Here is a 21,572-nt window from a genome sequence, read left to right on the forward strand (position 1 = left end):
TCTACCAGCCAAAATGGATACATTTGAAATATATTAGGGATGCAAAAAGATGGCCTGCATCAACAAGTGGTACAGATATTGAGAAAAAGTGTACAATATTTACTAAACTGTAAGATGATGATAAGTGTAAAATGATATACACTTACTGAAATCCCAAGTTTAAAAAATGTTTCCCGTGTATAGTGTCATTTAAAGAGAAGCATTGCATTGGTGCATTCGACATGCAGCATTTTATGTTGTAAAGAAAGTTGAACACTGGATTACAGAATATTAAAAGTGAAAAGATTTTATTATTTTGTTAAACATTGTTTTAAAGGACCCCGTGTTCCACTCTGCTCCATTACTGTGATTAAATAATTCCCCAGAAAAGTACCTCTGTTCCCCTGTTGTCCAATTCGGTAAAAAAAAAAATAATCCTCTTTTTTTTATTCAATGAAACCAAAAGGTTGACTTTCTAATGTATTTTTATCCACATCCTAAATCTGCAATTATTAGATTCCACCTAAACATTAGGAAGAACAGTAAGAGCTGTTCGACAGTGGAATTTGCTGCCAAGGAGTGTGGTGGAGTCTCCTTCTTTGGAGGTCTTTAAGCGGAGGCTTGACAGCTATCTGTCAGGAATGCTTTGATGGTGTTTCCTGCTTGGCAGGGGTTGGACTGGATGGCCCTTGTGGTCTCTTCCAACTCTATGATTCTATGTTTTAATTGATACCTACACAAATATTTATCTAGATCTATATCTGTATCTCTAGTAGCATTTACTTTAGCAAACTTTTAATAAATTATCTCAGTAATCCTTCCGTAAACAGGCCAGTAGACTTATCCCCACATTGTGCTTGGTGGGCACATGGGAAGCAAAGGCTTAAGGGAGCAGCATGTGCTTCAAGTGAGATTAAGAGCAGTTCTATACCATAGATTTAAAGCACACCCAACACACATGGAAGTCACATGACTTCCCCCAAGAATCCTGGGAACTGTTGTTTCCCCTTCACAGAGCTACAATTTTCAGCTACAAGCTGCAGATCTTGTGATTGTTTGCAAGAAGTCATGTGACTTCAATGTGTGTTGGGTGTACTTTAAATCTATGGTGTGGAATTCAACTAAGTCCCAGCAGTGGAAGCCTGAGCAAGGATTTCCAGTTGTGCAATGGGGTTTCCCCTCTTATCTGATCAGCAAGCCCTAGGCTCTGTGGTTTAACCCACATAGCACAACGTTGAATTCCTCCATTTGTCTGGGAACTTCCTGACAACTCACAGGTAATTTTTCCTAGCCACTCAGTTTGTTCTGGTTAGGGCCAAACTAGACATGACACTAAATGTGTCTCCCCAAATGCAAATGACAGTCACTTTTCGAGGAATGGGATGGGGGATAAAGATCTGGATGACAGCAGTGGAGAGGGGTTCATCTCTCTCTGTTGTACTCCTAACATGGGGGGGGGAACCAGTGGCACACCCATACTCCCCCCTTCACAATGGGTTGTCTCCAGTGCTTGTCCTACTCAGTGTAGTCCCACGGAAATCCATGAACACGACTAACTTACTGTAGGTCCATTAATTTCAAGGGGTCCACTCTGAGAAAAACTTAGTTGGCTACAACCCCATGTATTCAATGTACACGTGGAGAAGTTCTAAAAAGGGCTACAGTGATGTTTAACCTCCATCAAAATTTATTGGGCAAGTTTTCAGGACTAATTTAAGCCTTTATGACTAACACCAGAGATGATGATGATGATGATAATAATAATAATAATAATAATAATAATAATAATAATAATAATAATACCCCATCCATCTGACTGGGTTACCCCAGCTACTCAGGGTGGCTTCCAACAGAATAGAACAGAGTAAAACAATAAAAACCTCCCTATACAGGGCTGCCTTCAGATGTCCTCTGAAAGTCATATAGTTGTTTATCTCCTTAACATCTGATTGGAGGGTGCTTCACAGGGCAGGCCATACCATATGCAAAGAAGCATACCAGAAAACAAACAAACAAACAAACAAACAAACAAACAAACAAACACAATACAGTACAATACAATACAATACAATACAATACAATACAATACAATACTGCATACTGTATATTGCTATAACAAATAATATGCCTTCGTATATTTTGTGCATATAATTCAGCATGGAACTTGTATCTTTAATACATACATACATATCAGTTTATTGTGAGGACCATGCCTTTACACAAATATCTACACAACAAAGTTAAAAGTATCTTTAATGTGTACAGTGGTACCTTGGTTTTCAAACTTAATCCGTTCCGGAAGTCTGTTCCAAAACCAAAGTGTTCTAAAACCAAGGCGGCTTTCCCATAGAAAGTAATGCAAAATAAATTAATTCATTCCAGAGTTTTTAAAACAACCCCTAAAACAGCAATTTAACATGAATTTTACTATCTAACGAGACCATTGATCCATAAATTGAAAGCAATAAACAATGTACTGCAGTCACACAATCAATCAATCAGTAGCTGAACTGGGTTCCACACAGTTACACAGTCACGAAAACAAAACAAAAAGCTGCAAAAAGAAAAATGCAAAATAAATAGCAAAAACAGACAGACCTCAGCATAACGCTCAAAACGGAAGTGTGGTGCTCAGAACGGAAGCGTGGCACTCAAAATGGAGCACGTTTGGCTTCTGAAAAAAGTTCGCAAACCGGAACACTTACTTCTGGGTTTGCAGTGTTTGGGTTCCAAGTTGTTTGAGTACCAAGGCGTTTGAGAACCAAGGTACCCCTGTATTATAGAGATATGCATTTTTTCCTATAATTTTACATATAAGTCAGATTTTGTTTTTTTAAGCGACAGTGTGCAAGCGACATGGGTAGTAGCTGTTGCCTGATACAACTGGTGTTCCAAAGCGAGCAATGCTTGATCAGGTCGGAACTGACAAATTCTATGTATAAATGCATTTAAAACAAATTTCTCCTCTATCTTTGTTATTGATTACCATGAGACTTACATTATACACATTGTCTTTAGGATTGCAGTGTGCATGCACACACGCATTTGTATTATTACATTTTATTACCTGCCCTTCACCTTAAGGTTGCAGGATGGGTTACAACAATTGCAACACAATATTAATATTAAAACACAATATTACATGATATTAAAAACAGCTTAAAGCGCCTTCACTCTCATATATGCACAACAGCAGTTTAAAAAGTTTAAGCATGACCCTGTCTGGTTTTCTCTGCTAAATGGATAAGGCTATCCAATGCAATGGATGCCAGTTCTTTAACAAAACTATTTTTAGAAATTATTAATGGAATGAATCCATAATACAGGATAATGCTTAAACCAGCCTATGTGTCAACCGCCCCGGTCATCATTTCTAATTTCACATGCACTGCAGTGTTCCTTTCTTAGCAGTATAGGAGCTGACAAGATCTAAAGCTCTCAGTACTTCATCACAAGAATGAAGATATAAATGGCTCTTTGCACATGAACATTTTGAAAATATGACTCATATTTATTAGGCCTCCGAATGATGTGTTTGCTACTTCTAATTAGGCAATCGCCTGTGAAATTTCATAAGTGAGGTAGAATGGCATGGGTGTTGGAGGAGGAGGAGAAGGAAAGCAGCCCCCTTCTCCTTTGCACCCCCAACTCTTGCCCAGGCCTGCCATCAGAATTAGGCATACAGTGGTACCTCTGGTTACGAACTTAATTCGTTCTGGAGGTCCGTTCTTAAGCTGAAACCATTCTTATCCTCAGGTGCGCTTTTGCTAATGGGGCCTCCAGCGTGCGATTTCCGTTCGCATCCTGCGGCAAAGTTCACAACCAGGAGTATCTACTTCTGGGTTAGCTGAGCTCGTAACCTGAAGCATTTGTAACCAGAGGTACCACTGTAATTGGGCAGGTGCCCAGGCCCACAGCAAAAAACTCACTCCCAACCTCCATGGTACCTGGTTCCTCCTCCTTGCTGCTCCCGAAGAGGCCATAACAGGAGAATAGAAAAGGATCAGCAGCTCAAATTTACCTTGCACCATCCCTCTGGCTAATACTGTAGACTGGGCTCAAGAAAGAAGGCAAGTGAATGAGCAATGGGAATGGAGAAGTGGTAACAACTGTGAGGAGGAGGAGAACCCCTTGAAGACAGCTTGCCCAAAGGTCCACCTGGAGCTAGTACAGCTCTTGCCCACCCAGTTACTCTTGCTGTATTTTCATCATGTTATCTGCCCTTCCCCCCACCTCCCTGCATTATAGTCCTCTCCACCTGCTCCAGATCCTTCCCTTCCCCTCCTCACTGCATTTAAGACCATTATTTCTGCTGTTGCCTCCTCTCCTTCTCCCTCATTGGCCTCACCCATCTTCCAGATGTCTTTCCAGCCAACCCAACAATCAGCTTAAAGAAATAGGGTGGTCTCATCCCCACTTCCCTAAGTCAAGGTTCTGAGCTACCTTAAGAAAGTAATAAGGACAAGGAATCAGACCAAAGATCTCTCTAGGTCAGCTACAGTTGCCGGCCAGATATGTCCAAGAACCTCAGAAGTGGCACCTGAAGGCCACAACCCTCTCATGCTGTGGTTTGCCAACAGTTGGTACTTGGTGGCATACTGCCTCTGAACCTTGGAATTGCCTGTAGCCATCATGGCTAGTAGCCACTGATAGAGTCATCCACCATCCACATGAAGCTTCCTTACCTTGAGTCAGCTCATTGGTCTGCCTAGTCCAGTGCTCTCTACTCTGGCTGCTGGTGGGTCTTTGGAGGTATCTGTCACAAGTCCGCCCCCCCCCCCCCGCCAGCACCTACTTTCTGATCATTTGTTGACTTTGGAGACACCGGGGACTGATCCTGGCACCTTCTCCACGCATTGCTTTCGCGAATATGTTCAGAGCAGGTGCCTTCCAGACCTCCACCCTCAAAAGGTGTCTCTAACACTTTGCCTCTTCCACTCACTTCTATTTAGCACACTTCATCATTTATTTGCTATTTTTAATTGTACATTGCCTGGAGAGCTATTTGATCAAGCACTTTACAAATCTATAAACAGAAAAACAAACATGACCCTAAGGGAGCAAATGTTGGAAATGGGCAATTATCTAGACTGAGCATGGAGCAATGTCTCCCTCTACTGTTTGCCTGATTACTTTTCAAAATCATGTTCCCTTCGTACACATAAATTTCTTAGAGGCAGATGGTATTTTAGCTGTTACAGCCACTCTGATGTATGCATGTGATTGTGTGTGTGTGTGTATGTGTGAATATATATATATATATTATATATATATATATATATATATATGGAAATTTTGCAGTTGATTTCACTGGAAGAGTGAAATTCACTGGTGAATAAATTTGGGTTAATTGCTTCTGATCCCACAGGCATTTGCTTATGTAACTAAGCAACCGCCCAAGTGCTCAAACCTGCCTGGAAGCTATCCTCTTTGACCTGAAAGACCTGCCCCCTAATTCCCTGATGTGTGAGGCTGTGGTTCCTCAGTGGTGAGGGAGAGGGACACCACAGCACTTTTAAAAAAATGATTGCTTCACATGGCTGAACCTTGGCAGTTAAAACAAGTTTCTAGGGCTAAGCCTTTGTCAAAATAAGCCTTGGCATTAAGGCTTAGGACCTCTATCCTGCTGTCCCTGAAGGACGATTTGGGTATATAATCTACAATATATTGTAATAAAACACAACACACACACAGCACACTGGCCACGGCATTTTTGCTTCAGACTGTTTTTCTTTGCAGATAAAGCTGGTTGCATGGTGCGCTTGGACTGAAATAGTAACACAAAATGCCCCCAAACGGTGACTTGTAATAAGTAAGCTATTATCAACTTTATAAACTCATTGGATCTCACTAGGAGGAGAACTGTAAGGTTTTACAGAATGTCCTAGACTGATGCTTTGTGTGCCGTGCATTGGCCTAATGTTTAAAATGGAGTGGCTTTTTCATTTCGTGTTAGGAAGATCTGATATAATGCAGACCGGATTGCCACAGTGGTGTAGTGGAGCAGGGAGGGTCAGGGGCAAAGTGCCCCCACTTATTTCACAGCAGAGATGACGGCGATATCATCTCCTGGGGGTGCTATTTGCCAATCCTCTGCTAACCGGCACATCCAATCTTTTCATAGGGAATCCACTAAACCAACTGATGCAGAGGGAGAAGTAGGCTGTATTAGCAGGCACTGTTACATTTATTTTGAAAAATTCCCCAAATCCTTCTGTTACAACCAACCAAAGCATACAAAAATGGTGGGAAAGCTTTTGAGTTCACACCAGAAATCTTCATCAGACTGGTGTGTGTGTGTGTGTGTGTGTGTGAGAGAGAGAGAGAGACGAGAGAGAGAGAGTAGTTTTTTGCAGGAAGAGAATTGCATTTTTGAAATGGCATTGCCATCTATGAAATATTTTTTCACACACATGGATCTTTTCTCGTATTATTATTTCTCAAAGAGCACAGGAACAAGCAGTACTTGACTTGGGCTTGTCTCTTGCTTATCTTCCAGTTTGCTGTTTCTTTAGGCATTTGATAGCCATTTAGCAGGAATAATGGACACTTCTTACTGCGTCTGTCTTGCTCATTAAGTATGGCTTTTCAATGCTTCAATGCTTTCTTTCCAACTTGCAGCTTAATTCTTAACCACCTTGGGCATACATCTCATTGGTCCATCCCCTGCCCATCAGGATATATTTGGCAAGGATGGAGGAGCCGAAAAGTTACAAGTGAAACACTTTGTGGGGAGAATGTTGGATTAGTTCAGATCTGCACTTGTTGATGAGACTCAGTGGAAGGACCTGGGGCATCACTGTCTCAGACTTCCTCATTGGGTAATCATGCATTTTAAATAGAGATAAGGGATGCCTGCATCTTGCTTTGATCCTATGCCACCAAATCATTAATATCTGCATGTTATATTGGTGGGATCTGACCTAGTGTGGGTAGATCTGAGCTAACCATATTAGCTAACCAGCATGGATCATGCCTGCTACATGGAAGAAGCTCCTGGCCAAAAAAAAGGTTAGCAGGACATTCAGTGGCTGGAGGAGTGGATTTCCAACCATAAACCTACAAATACTGGAGCACACCCTCTGTTGCATTTACGGAACCTCACATGTGGGAAGCAGGAATACAGCTCAGACTATTCTTTCCTGCTTTCTGTCAGTCACCTGTTTAGGAGTAAAGGTGAAGTTGATTCACAAGCATTACTGTACTCGTGGATCCTTGGATCATGGATCAGGACATCTAAGTTTATATCCTGGGGAAACATACATTTAGGGCACATGCACATGGAGGTTTTTAATAAGTTCTGGCGCACATTCCAGACAGAACACCACAGTCCACATGTCTAGGGTACTCCTTTACTTCTGGTCTCTGCCCACTGATATGGCAGACCCAACACACAGTCTGGCAAGAATGCTGCTAACCACATTGTATTCCTTCTAAGATATTCCCTGCATCTTCAGCTTAGTGCTACAATGCTGCTCTGGGAGCTCAGGAAATTTCCCTAGGGAAGATGCACCCTTAGGTATTGGCAATTGCTCCAACCGGAAGCAACATGGCTGCATAGATTTCTCTACAGGCCTTGCAAGCAGTTTATTCACAGAGATGGAGAACAGCCACCTCAGTCACCTTCCCTGTAGGACATGACACTAAAACTTTCTGAGATCTACTTCTGTCTTTGTCCTAGCTGTACACTAAGCTGCGAGGTGCATCCCAGGAAACTCGATGGGTCTTTCTTTCAAGGAAGCATGAGGAGCATCAGGATACAAATTTACAATCCTTTCCTCTGATGAACGCAGAGCGACAACAAGCGGGAAACCAGCCCCTTGGAAGGTCATCCACTTGGTACCCTGTGCGAAGAAGAAGAAGAAGAAGAGGAGGAGGAGGAGGAGTTTGGATTTGATATCCTGCTTAATCACTACCCAAAGGAGTCTCAAAGCGGTTAACATTCTCCTTTTCCCTTCCTCCCCCACAACAAACACTCTGTGAGGTGAGTGGGGCTGAGAGACTTCAGAGAAGTGTGACTAGCTCAAGGTCACCCAGCAGCTGCACGTGGAGGAGCAGAGCTGCGAACCCGGTTCACCAGATTACGAGTCTACTGCTCTTAACCACTACACCACACTGGCTCTCAAGACAAAGCTGTGTCAAATAATAAGGTGAGTGGACCTTGATAAAGGAAATAAACACCAGTAGTCCCTTAGTATAAAATGCTCTCTCTCTCTTCTCTTCTCTCTCTATATATATATATATATATACTGTATATATGGGGGAATGGCTAGTTTGTCAGTTTGCTGAGCATCTTTCTTACCCACCTCTTGTCAGAAGAAGAGAATAAATGAAGAGAAGGGGGGAGAAAGAGAGAGAGAGAGAGGCCTTTGCATAGCTCAAGCCTTTGTGCAGCGCATTCAGACTGATTTGTACCCTTTGTAGTCTTAATTATTTGTGAGAGTGGGATAACAGGAGTACCAGGCTCACCCATTATTTCCTGCATAAAAAAAGGCACACAGAAGCCGCTGATCATTTTTGAATTAGCAAACATGATACTAAAAAAGGGGAGGGGGTTGTGTGTGTGTGAGAGAGAGAGCATAAAAATTCATTAATACCATCAGGGATTAGGAGGCTGATTAAGTGTAGCTGTTAGAGTATGCAATGAGCGATAGGCATTTATCGGCGCCTGTGCAAGCTGTCTTGGAGCTGTAAAGCCCACGTATGTTTTTCAGCTGATTAAAACAGTTTTAACTTCTGGAGGATTTTTTTTTTTTTGAGGGAATAATAAAAAAGCCACCATCATCTATCCTTTTCCTTTTGGCTAAATTCCTCTAAGTGCACTCCAACCATTTCCACTTGAATGCACTCCCTTTCGCTCTCTCTCCCCTTCTGAGAAGGCAGAGAAGAATGCAAGCCAAGTGGTTGTGTGTGGGGTTTTTTTGTTTTTTGTTTAGCCTCTTCAGGAACTTGCTGGATGAGCCAGTGTGGTGGCCTGGTGGCTGCTAAGTATTCCAATGAAATAAAACCCAGATGTGTGAAGAGCACTGCACTTGGAGCCAGGGAAGAGAAGAATGTGGCGGAGGCTTCGTGGAAGGCATGCCTAGATCAGAGATAATAACAAGCGAGCCCCGACTCTCCAGTGATCAGGAGGTCTGGAAAGGTGAAGTGTGTTGCAGCAGCCTGCACTTCATATGGAATGGTGCATAACACCATTTCAAACTTAATTGGTGTTGCAAATCCCAGCAAGTTCCTGGTTTGCAGACAGATAGCACATGCGTTGTACTCAAAGGTCAATCCCTGGTATCTCCAGTTAGATTTGGGAGAGACTCCTCGCTGAAACCCTAGACAGTCGCTACCAGTCAGGGCAGACCAGCCTTTCTGGTGTCCTAGATATGTTTTGGACTCCAGGTCCATCAGCCCTGGCCAGCATGGCTCACAGTCAGGGATGATGGGAGTTGTTGTCAGGCCCAGCCCACTCATGAGGTGGGATGAGGGGGCCACTTAGGTGGTGGAAGTCCCTGAGGTGGCACATCAGCCCCCACATCATGGCCAATGAGTTACGGGATAATAGGATATGTAGTCCAGCAAGATTTGGAGGGCCACAGGGTCCCCACTCCTGTCCCAGAGGAGCACTGAAAAGCTGTGGCACATTGGAACATAACTGAAAAGCCAGTACTGTAAATGTAACGAGGGCTGAATCGTAGCCAATGTCAATATTATAGACCAGTAGGAACAATAAGGATTATTTTAGTATCAGTTAATTGAGGTGAAACAATAACTAAAAGAGTTTTAAATCATTTAGATAACCATAGTACCGCAGGGACGAATCAAGACATCTTCCCTTAAAGATAATGATTCCACTGCAGCCTGGAAGAGTTATTTAAGTGTGCAAAATAATAAGCGAAGGAGAATGTGTTGATATAATTTATCTAGACTTTTCCTCAAGAATCCTTTGACAGATTCCCTCCCAAGAGGCTATTAAAGGAAACTAAGTAGTCATGGTGTGAGAGGCAAAGTGCTGCCATGGATTAGAAACTGGCTCAGAGTAAGAATAAATAGTTGATTTTCAACATGCCGAATATTTAACAGTAGGGTGTCCCTAAGATTTAGAGGAGGACTGATGTTCTTTAACATATTTTGTAATGAACTAAACTAGGATATTGGGAGGCAAAATATGGATATATGGCACACTAGCTTAGGTTTTTTTTGGGCGCATAGTTTGCCACCAAAATAATAATAATAATAATAATAATAATAATAATAATAATAATGATGTCCCACTCTGGGAGGCTCCCAACCAAATATTAAAAACATTATACAGCATGGAGAAGTAGTGTTGTGTAGTGGGTAGAGTGTCAGGTTCGGACTGGGAAGACAGAGATTTAAATCTCTTCTCAGCACCAGAGCTTACTGGGTGACTTTGGGCTAATATTTTCAGACCAATCTAACACAGAGGGTTGTCGTGAGCAAAAGTATGGGGGTGGAAGAAAGGATTACATGGTCCACCTTGGAGGATGTGTGGCCCATAAATGTAAATAATTGTAATGATGTTACCTTGAGATGCAAAATATGGACCCTTCTTCTCTCAGGGCTAAGGGAAGGAACTTTGTTCTCATGCCACAATTGTTTAGTTTCTCTCTTCCACACACTACTTTCCTACGTATCTATTTGGGAGAACCCTATTTGGGTGCTAAGATCTCCTCCCCCCGCCTCACAATTGGAATTGCATGAGGGAGAGCAGGAACGCACATGATCAATCACGATTTGCTGAATGCCTGCAGTGGAGTATATCTCTACACAGGGAGGCTCCCTATATGAATGTGAATTCTCATCTCCATGAATAGAGAAGGTGTCCCACTGTAGAAGTTCACTTTCACAACATGGAAAAGGCAATGACGCTATCAATGGGGAAGTGATGAAGTGGGCAGGTCTAAAAGGTTTTCTCCTCATTCCCTGAGGCTTCATTGCCTGAAGCAGGGCTTGTGAAGTAGGAGCAGCCTGAGCACAAAGCCTGCAGTGAAATGGTAAAATGACTTAGAAAGAAAGATGGAACAATGTGTGTGTATATATATATATATATATATATATATATATATATATAGTAAGCCCCTTGCATTTTTATTACTTGCCTAGAGACTTTGCAAAAGATGAAAACCCTAGCTTCCTGGGATCATATTTCAACCCTCCAGAAGCAAATCCTAAGTGCAGTCATAAGTTATGTTAACATTTAATGATACTGGAGGTATGAGAAGGGAGGTGATGAAAAACCAAGAGCTAATTCAAATGTTAGCAAATCCAACATGGAGGCCACCAGTGAATGGTTCCACATGATGATACTTCACACAGGGACTTCACATCTGAAACCCTTTTGTGTAGATGAGTCCAATGGCATGGAGAGGTTCACCAGCATAGGAGACAGATGCAATAGCTTTTCAGATCTGGAGTTCTTCCAATATCCAGGTTGGAATGAGGAATCTGTTGGACTCTAGGAGGGCTATTTGTTGGGATGTAGTCTGGAACAACCTGAAGGGCACCAGGCTGGCAAAGGCTGAGTTGTAGTTGACCACAATCACTGACACCATAGATAGATTAGTGATGGGCACATAATTTGCTACGTGCATTTCAATGATACAGTGCACTTACTGAGGTAAAAGTTAATTGTGATTCAGCTCATTGCATACACTACAGCAGGGATGGAACAGGCAAGCATTATAATACAGAATATTTAGCAAAAAGAGTACACGTGCTAAAAAAGAAAGAGGACAACATCTCAGGCATGCATCATTACCACAGCGTATCATACTCCTCAAATGCTAGAGCTTCCTCTTTTGATAATTTCTGGCATAGCTTTTTGGCAGGGGCCAGGGTGGGTTAGTGAAGAAGCCATCACTGTGTTCTGTGTTTTGCATGTTCGATTGTGCCAACAAACTGGAGCCAGAGTGGGTGGATGCTGTACTCTTCGTTTAATATGCAGGTGCACCTGAACGATCATTTGCTCTGTTAATGATCAGGAAGTGTTGGATTGGGTCAATCCTACCAGCAACTAGAACTTTCAGAACCCGGGTCTTCTTTTGATGTATCCTTGGTCACTCCATATGACAGCTGTGCAGTATTACATTGTTGTTGTTGTTGTTGTTGTTTTTTTAAAAAATAAACAACAGACACTACTTACTTGAACCACCTTGTAGTGGTGGCTATTTTGCTGATTACTCCATACTGTTTTTCCCTGCCTCACATACTGGTTTATATAGTGAATTCAGGTTGCACCTGTCTGCTAAGTGCAAAGCAAAACACCTGTTAAGCATAGCATTAAGGCACAAGGTTGGGGGCAATGTAATGCCAAGATTAAAGGAAATGTAACATGGAGAAATCTTTACCCTTGGGGACAGCAGGGTAGCTGTATAGAGGCCAAAAAATATGAATGAAGTTTCAAGGGACAGACAGAGTCTCTCAAGTGGAGCAGGGGATTGAATCCCAGTTCCTTACATGAGATTAGTGAGGCACTTGCCTCTTCCCACTGACAAAGAATTTGAGTAAATAAATACCTTTTGAAACCCCTCAGCAGTGATTCTCTATGAAGCCATGGTTGGAGGACTCCAATTTAATGCATGCTCTGATTAATGCAAGGTAAGAGATATTTTGCAGCTGAGAACAGGCAATTCTTTGGAGATCTAGCCATAAGGAGCAACCTGTTTGGCTTCTCCTCCTGCTAAGTATTCTTGGAATGCCTGGATATCGGTATGTCACGCCTCAACTTCTGCAAGCAGCATTTCAGAATAAACATTCATTTTTCTGTTGTCACAATTAAAACTTATGTGAATCAATAATAATATTACTTTCTGTCTTTCGCTTGTGCCAACTAGTCCCATCAGGAAGTACCAATACAGCTGTGCTGTTTCTTTTTCTTGACATCCGCACCAGCCACATCAGAGAATTCATCAGCCTTTTAGCAGAAATTTCTCCTAATGTATATAGTCATATGCAATTCTGCCTAATACAGTATATACATTTTTGCAAAGCAATTCCCGCAATATGATGCATTTTTGCATATTATTTGCATTAATCTATTCTTTTTAATGCACACTTTAGTCAGTAGATGCATTTTTGTACTATTACTTAGCTGGAAAAGTGCACTGCAAAATTTAGAGAAGACTGAATTTTTGAAGAATGGTTTTTGAAGAATGGTTGTGTTACGGTTAGCAGATTTTGTGAAAGTGTGAATTAGATAACTTCACCTGTAAATGTGGACTGAACTGAATCCACCCCCATCTCTAGATGTGATCTTGCGGTAATGTAAATAATGAAAGGATGGAGAAAACTTTCATTGTTGAGGAATGTGCAAGAATGGACAAGATGGATGAAACTTTGAGCCAGAAAGCTACAATTGGGAGAAAAAACAGTTGTAAGCAGAAAGAAACAGGGAAAAAACACGTAAGCAGCAGTGCAGCAGAGGAACTCTAAGAAAATTTTTCATGAACCTAAGAGAAAATAAGAGGAACAAGGAGGCAGGACTGTATATTGTATTCTAAGTCTGGTCGCACCAGAGAATTGTATGGTTATACTACATTTACTTCAACAATCCCTCCCCCAAATCACTGTGATTGGAGTGCCCTGGGAAAATACTCACTGTGATTAAAATCTAGACCTGTCTGTCAAAACGAAATATCCCATTCCTCTTCACCCATCTGCTTTCCACCCCTGGCATTTCCTTAGTCAGCTCCGAACCCCAAATCTACAAGGTGACTCAGGACTTCAGTGAACCTGATAATACAACTCAGATGCATTGTTAATGATACAATCTGGCTCAAGCCTGTGGACACTTCACCTGAACTATGTACCTAATAATTTGGATTGCATGCAGAGCTGGTGCATGCCTCTAATAAATATACACAGAATGGACCATTAATCCCCGAACCAAAATGCTACAGCAGTTTCCAGTGATCTTGAGATTCACAGCACGACCTTGGCTTTGTTTTTGTTAATGATATATGTAACTATATCGTATTTCAAAAGCTTTGCATTATAAAGCAAATAGTTAACATGATAATGTAAGAAGACCTCTGCTGGATCAGGTGAAAGGCCCATTTAGTCCAACACTCTGTTCTCACAATTGCCAAACAGATGCCCATGGGAAGCTAACAAACAGAACCTTAACGCAAGAGCCAGTGTGGTGTAGGGTTAAGAGTGGTAGACTAGTAATCTGGTGAACCGGGTTCGTGCCTCTGCTCCTCCACATGCAGCTGCTGGGTGACCTTGGCTAGTCACACTTCTCTGAAGTCTCTCAGCCCCATTCACCTCACAGAGTGTTTGTTGTGGGGGAGGAGGGGAAAAGAGAATGTTAGCCGCTTTGAGATTCCTTCGGGTAGTGATAAAGCGGGATATCAAATCCAAACTCTTCTTCTTCTTCTTCTTCTTCTTCTCTTCTTCTTCTTCTTCTTCTCTTCCCCATTGGCAATTTCCAGCATCTGGCATTCAATTCAGAGCATTGCCTCCGACAGTGGAGGTAGTACATACCCATCATGGCTAGATAATATTAAGGATGAGTGCATAGTTCTAATCATTATTATGTGGAGAGTAATATTATTTAGTATTACAGTTCTTCACATTATATAGTGCATTTTTTTTTGGGTTATGAAGTCTCTGAAAGCTACAGCCCAAGCTCATTGAAATCAACAGAAACAATGAATACAGTGTGATTGGCTTCAACCAGTTCGTCCATGAATTTGTGCATTTCTCTATTTATCATTGAGACCTGCCTTCTAGAATTAATAGGAAAAGTTTCAATAAAAATCACATATGCAGAATTGAAACACTGCACCTTGAAACCCTGTAGTCCTTGCCTCAATGAAAGCTATGGTTTGTAACATATGTGCATATCACTTAACCCCCCCCCAGCCTATATTAACTGTTTTTGAAAATCAATAATCAATGAACGTCTAATTTGTTGTCCTGATATGTGTGTCGATTTCATACAGTTGAAATCAATTGAAGCCAGAATTGGGCTTCTGATATCAGGGTGGAAGGTAGGAATGGGGGCAGGGGTGGGTCTGCAGCCAGATACATTTTGACCTTTGTTGTGAAAACATTTTGATGAGGTTAAGCCTCAAATCTCACTGATCGAAGAAGCAATGTCTGCTCTGACATATCTGATTGGCTCACTGCATACATTAGTTCTGGCCTGAAGATGAGTATCTGAAGACCATGCTCTTGGTCAATGGACTGTCAGGGGAAGGAGCAAGCGCAGGAAAAGTTGAACAATGCCAGAAAGGAGCCATTAGAGATAGGAAATGGTGAAAGAACCCCCGTGGATCCTCTCCCCTTGCATGGAGGCTTCCCCCTGCCTTAATCTACACAGCTGCAGCTTGCGCAGGAGTCCTGCACTCTGTTAATTGAAGTGCATCTGGATCAAGGCTTTGTCAGTGGAAAGTGCAGCTTTCCTTTATGAGGCGCCATCTCCAATGCACCTAGTTTTGATTCCAGGGCTCGATAAAGATGCAGAGAAAAGAGGAGAAAAGAAATATTATCAAGGTATGGCGCAGAGGTACAACACTCCCTTTAATTGCTTCTGGAACTCTTCACCTGGGCCTATCAATAGGACTAATTCTCCAAGAAAGGAGAACACAGGCAACTCTTGATTGAGAAAATGCACTCAATTCATTTCTCACACAAGAGATAATTGGGCTGGTGTGCGTGTGTGTGTATAAAAACAGCAAATGAATAATGCTCAGGGTCCCACTTAGCCATCTCCTGCATCTTTCGGCTCAGAGAAGGCCTGATACAGCAGCTTGCCAGAGGCCAACTGTGCTTGGGAAAGTGGGGCTTTCTGAAAATGGGAACAGCTGAGCTCCCCACTTGTTGATCATTGCATCATGGAAGTATATAACACCTTCCTTGTTCCATTGGATCCATGTTCTGAGGAAGGGCATGCAAGCAGAAAGGGGAATCGGCAGACAAAAGTGGATGAATGACCTAATAATGGTAACAACAGATTCCTATTAAAGTTTGTATGATATTGTTGTTATAAACTAAAATGACTGAGGCACAACCCCCCCCCCCAAGAAATGGATTGACGTTTCAAAGAAAGATTGTGGGGAAATGCCAAACTCTAAATTTTACAAATGTATACAGTGGTATTTTAAATAATTGTTGTTGTTGTTGTTGTTGTTATGCTTTTGAAGTGACCTTTATAATTATCATCTGGATAGCATTCCCTGGGGCAGATTTGTGGAAAGTCACTTCCCACCTTCAGAGAAGCAGCCACAGTAGTCATGGTCAAGTCACAAGAAGATGGATGGATGGATAGCCAAAGGTGAAGTTAGCTGTTTGGTGGACAGGCCACACCACCTAGTTGGTAGAAAGTTAAAGGTAAAGAGACCCATGACCATTAGGTCCAGTCACGAACGACTCTGGGGTTGCGACATTCATCTCGCTTTACTGGCCGAGGGAGCCGGCGTACAGCTTCCGGGTCATGTGGCCAGCATGACTAAGCCGCTTCTAGCGAACCAGAGCAGCGCACGGAAACACCGTTTACCTTCCCGCCGGAGCGGTACCTATTTATCTACTTGCACTTGGACATGCTTTCGAACTGATAGGTTGGCGGGAGCAGGGACTGAGCAACGGAAGCTTACCCCGTTGCGGGGATTGGAACTGCTGACCTTCTGATCGGCAAGCCCTAGGTTTAGACTACAGTGCCATCAGCTATATGGCAAGTCCCTATCAGTAGCTGGTTGCTGGAACTGTGCTTTTGTAGCTGTTTGCTGCAGTCTAACGGTGTGCTATTTATTATTTATTTCATCGATGAATCGCTTCCTGGTAAGCATCTTGAAGTGATTTCACAATACAATAAAAACATGGAAAACAATGGCAAAAACAGTTACAACAACTGCACATATAACCAAATTAAAATCGCAAATCCAGTGAAACATCCACATGTAGCAGCACAGGCATTCTAAGAACAATCACATCAAATATCAGAGCAGAGCTCATGCAATTTCAGCACCACCTGAACCTCATGTCCATGGGCCAGATTTGACCTGCCAGTCCTCTCCACTTGGACTATGAGATAGTTTCCCCTTCAAACTACTCAGATGTCACGTGGGGCAGGCAGATATGTCACTGGATCCCTGCACAGAGCCCATTAGCTGAAGGTTGGGAAGTTTAATCTGGTGCTGTTCTGCTGCACAAGATGATCTCTGCAGAAACTAGGATTGAACTCTCTGCTCATCATGGGTAGGAAGTTCAGTTCTTCTTGGTCACCATCTCCCGCCACTCCAGTGGGCCAATTTTGGCAGCTAGATGGTCCTGCCCCCTATAAAAGTTAGCCTGTGTGGTGGGGAGAGAAAAAAAATCTGGCTGCTGGGCCAAAAAGATTCCCCACCCTGGTTTAAAACAACCCAATGCAGAATCATAAAGCATTATTATGATTTAATGCGCAGCTAAAACAAATCCTTAAACCACAGCATGTCAGCTATTTTGGGTAGCTTAATCATTTCAATGCTTTTTTAAAAGGCCAAAATATATGTAGTAGTTGCCAGGCAAAATTCCCAGGGAGGGGGAGGGGAGTGTTCCACAACTGGGAGACTGCTACTGCAAAGGACGATCCTTGCATCATTTGATTTATGAGTGAAACTTTAATTTTGTAAGTAAAAATGATAACTCTGATCCAGCTAACTGTAATCCTGATGCAGCTAAATATAGTGATGACTAAATCCCATTGAAAGAAGCATGATTTAAATTAGGTGCGACTAACTTGTTACTTGGTTATGTTGCTATGCCCAACTTTATCTGGACTGTATCTTCTACTGTATCTTCCTTAGATGGGTATCTTTTTTCAGCAAATGAAATGCAAGCTCTTGGGATGAGAAAAAGCAAAGAACGCTTTCAAAATGTAACCTTTTCGTTTTGCAAAAATAGAATAATTGAAAATTTCCTGGGTGGGTGTGGGACGGGGAATGTATTATATTTGGGAGGTGATTTAATTCAGCATTTCCCTTCTAATGGTAGTTTAGCCACAATTACCTCTCTGAGAAACCCTGTTGTCCAACTTGCATAACATCAGAAAATAAACCCAGATGCCAACTTTGCTGCCACATAAACCCGGATAACACCATTACTGGTCCCAACAACATCAAACACACAATCTCAGGACTATTTAATTGCTCATCTTCCAACATTGTGTATGCAATCAAATGCCAACAGTGCCCTTCAGCTCTCTATATTGGACAAACAGGCCAAACCCTACGCCAAAGGATAAATGGACATAAATCTGATATCAGGAATCACAAGACAGAGAAACCAGTAGGAGAACACTTCAATCTCCCAGGACATTCTATAAAAGATCTCAAAGTAGCTGTCTTAATACAAAGAAATTTCAGAAATAGACTGGAAAGAGAAGTGGCTGAATTGCAACTAATCACCAAACTTAGAACCATGGAGAAACCTGGTTTGAACAAAGACATTGGATTCTTATCTCATTATACATAACAAAGCTATCTTTAGCCATCTCACCCCTTGCCTTTCCCTGCAAGACTAATTGCAGCCGTTTAGAGTCATCAACAGGTTTTCCACACTTATCAGCCGATCACCCATTCCCACCACCCTTCTGAGTAATACCCCTCCCCACTCCCCACTATATTTAAGGATCTGGTGACTTCTGTTTCAGTGTATCTGAAGAAGTGTGCATGCACACGAAAGCTCATACCAAGAACAAACTCAGTTGGTCTCTAAGGTGCTACTGGAAAGAATTTCCTATTTTGTATCAGAAAATAAGGTATTTTTTACTTAAGTGTCAGTAATGATCAGATGTGGCATACCAACCATGCTTTGATTCTGTGATCTATGAAAATACTTTAATGCCCAAGATACCTTACTCGCTACATACTGGCCTTTAGCCTCTCTGTACACATGCGGTGATATGAACAAATGTCATGATGTTAATATACACAGAGGTTTGAGTACTTGCAACAATTCTTTGTCCCTCTGGAGCGCCTGGTATGTAAATGCCACTTAGATATGATTAGGTTTTCTTGAATCAGAGTAACATAGGAATACATGAAAGGGTGGTTTGAATAGGTCTGGTGTTATACCATATAACACAATATTGTATTCCAGTTATCTTTTTAATTCTCCTCCTGCATTCTCCGATCTTTGTACTTATTCTGCAGTTGAAAACTATAGACCCAAGCAATCTGAAAGCTACCCTAATCATGTCCCTCTATAATAGCAAAGTTTTTGCAAATATGTTTTTTATTTCATCATCTTACAGAACACAAATGTACATGTCAAATAAAGTTTTACAATACTACCAAACTCCGCCGAGTTTTATTGACTTCCTCCCTCTCTTCTCTGGCTTTCTAATTTTTCCTCTTTCCTACGCTTTCTTCTTTTCTTTTTTTCTTTCACATGTTTTGTTATCTTCATATTTCATTACTCATTTGTCCTGTTACAAGAATTCCATTATACCCCGTAAGTGCTTACACCTCCTTATAATCCTTATATATTCCAGAAATTTACCCCATTCCAATTGAAACCTTTGATCCTTTTTTCTCTTATTTTCCCAGTTAATTTCGCCAACTCTGAATATTCCAATACCTTCCTTCTCCAATCATTTATTGTTGGTACCTCTTTTAATTTCCACTTTTGCGCCAATAATACTCTCGCAGCCGTGGTGGCATATAAGAAGAAATTTTGATCTTTTCTTTCAATCTCTTCCCCTACTAACCCAATCAGGAAAGCCTCTTGTTTTTTTGGGAATGTATACTTAAGAATTTTCTTTAATTCATTATAGATAGCTTCCCAAAAAGGTTTGACTTTTTCACATGTCCACCACATATGGTAAAACTCACCATCCTTCTTCTCACATTTCCAGCATTTCTTATCATATTTTTTATACATTTTTGCCAATCTTACTGGTGTGAGGTACCATCGGTACATCATTTTCATGATGTTTTCCTTTAGAAGTATACATGCCGTAAATTTCATATGTTTCTTCCAAATTTTCCCACATTTCTAATTGTATATTGTGACCAACATCTATCGCCCATTTTATCATTACCTCTTTAACTTCTTCATCTTTAGTATGCCAATCTAATAAATAATCGTACATTTTAGATAATAATTCTCTTTACCCTCTAAAATATCTACTTGGAATTTTGATTTTTTACTGTCAAAATTACATTTTCTTTTATCTTCATTAAATAGATTATATATCTGATGATATTGAATCCATCCTGTCAATTTTTCTGCTATCTGGTCATAAGCCTTAATTTTCCAACCTTTATCTGATTCAATTAACAATTCTTCATATGTTACCCAATTTTCTTCTTCCATATTAATTTTCTTTATTGTTAATATCTCTGTGGGTGAGAGCCATCTGGGCATTTTTCTCTCCACCAAGTCCTTGTATCTTACCCACACTTCATATAAAGGTTTCCTAAATACATGTGCCAGGAATTCCCTGTGTACTTTCACTTTACCTTGCCAAAGGTAGGAGTGCCAGCCGTACCTATTATTAAAGCCCTCCAAGTCTAGCAACTCCTTATCCTTCAGCACCATCCACTCTTTAAGCCAGATCATGCATGAAGCCTCATAATAAATTTTCAAATCCGGCAATCCAAAGCCCCCCCTCTCTTTTTTATCTATTAATAGTTTATGTTTAATTCTTGGGCGCTTGCCTTGCCAGATGTATTTTGACAAATTTTTCTGCCATTCTTTTAACTGGCTCATTCCCTTTATTACTGGTAACATTTGGAAAAGAAACAGGATCCTTGGTAGGACGCTCATTTTTACACTTGCTATCCTTCCCCACAATGACAAACTTAATTTACTCCAAATTTCTAAATCTCTTTTGATTTCTTTCCAGATAGGCTCGTAATTATCGCTAAACAAATTTATATTTTTGGGTGACAGCCAAATTCCTAAGTATTTAACCTTTTTTACCACCATAATGCCATATTTATTTTGTAATTCTTCCATTTCCTTCCCATTTAGATTTTTAACCAACATTTTCGTTTTTTCCTTATTTAGCTTGAAACCTGCTAGTTTTCCAAATTCTTCTATTGCTGTCAACATCTCTCCCACACTTTGCATTGGATCTTCTAGAGTCATAACAATGTCCGCAAACGCTTTCAGTTTGAGCTCCCTCTTACCGATCTTGATTCCTTTAATATCTTTTGTGGCTCTTAATTTATCTGCCAAGACTTCCAATACGACAATAAAAAGCAGTGGTGATATCGGGCAGCCCTGTCTTGTGCCTTTTGTAATTTCAAATTTATCTGTTGGAGCACCATTAATCACTAATTTTGCCGACTGTTCTTTATAGATGGCTTTGATTCCATTTAAAAAATATTCCCCCACCTCCATCTTTTTTAGGATCTTCATCATAAATTGCCATGACACATTATCGAAGGCTTTTTCGGCATCGATAAAGATTAGAGCCGCTTTCTTATCTATTTTCAGATCCAAATATTCAATTAAGTCCACAATTGTTCTGATGTTATTTTTCATCTGACGGCCCGGAAGGAACCCCGCCTGATCCCTGTGAATTATTTGTTTAAGACCTTTTTCAATCTCTCTGCTAAAATGTCCGTAAATAATTTGTAATCTAGGTTCAA

Source organism: Lacerta agilis, chromosome 5, assembly GCF_009819535.1.
Source record: "Lacerta agilis isolate rLacAgi1 chromosome 5, rLacAgi1.pri, whole genome shotgun sequence".
NCBI classification, from domain to species: Eukaryota; Metazoa; Chordata; class Lepidosauria; order Squamata; family Lacertidae; genus Lacerta; species Lacerta agilis.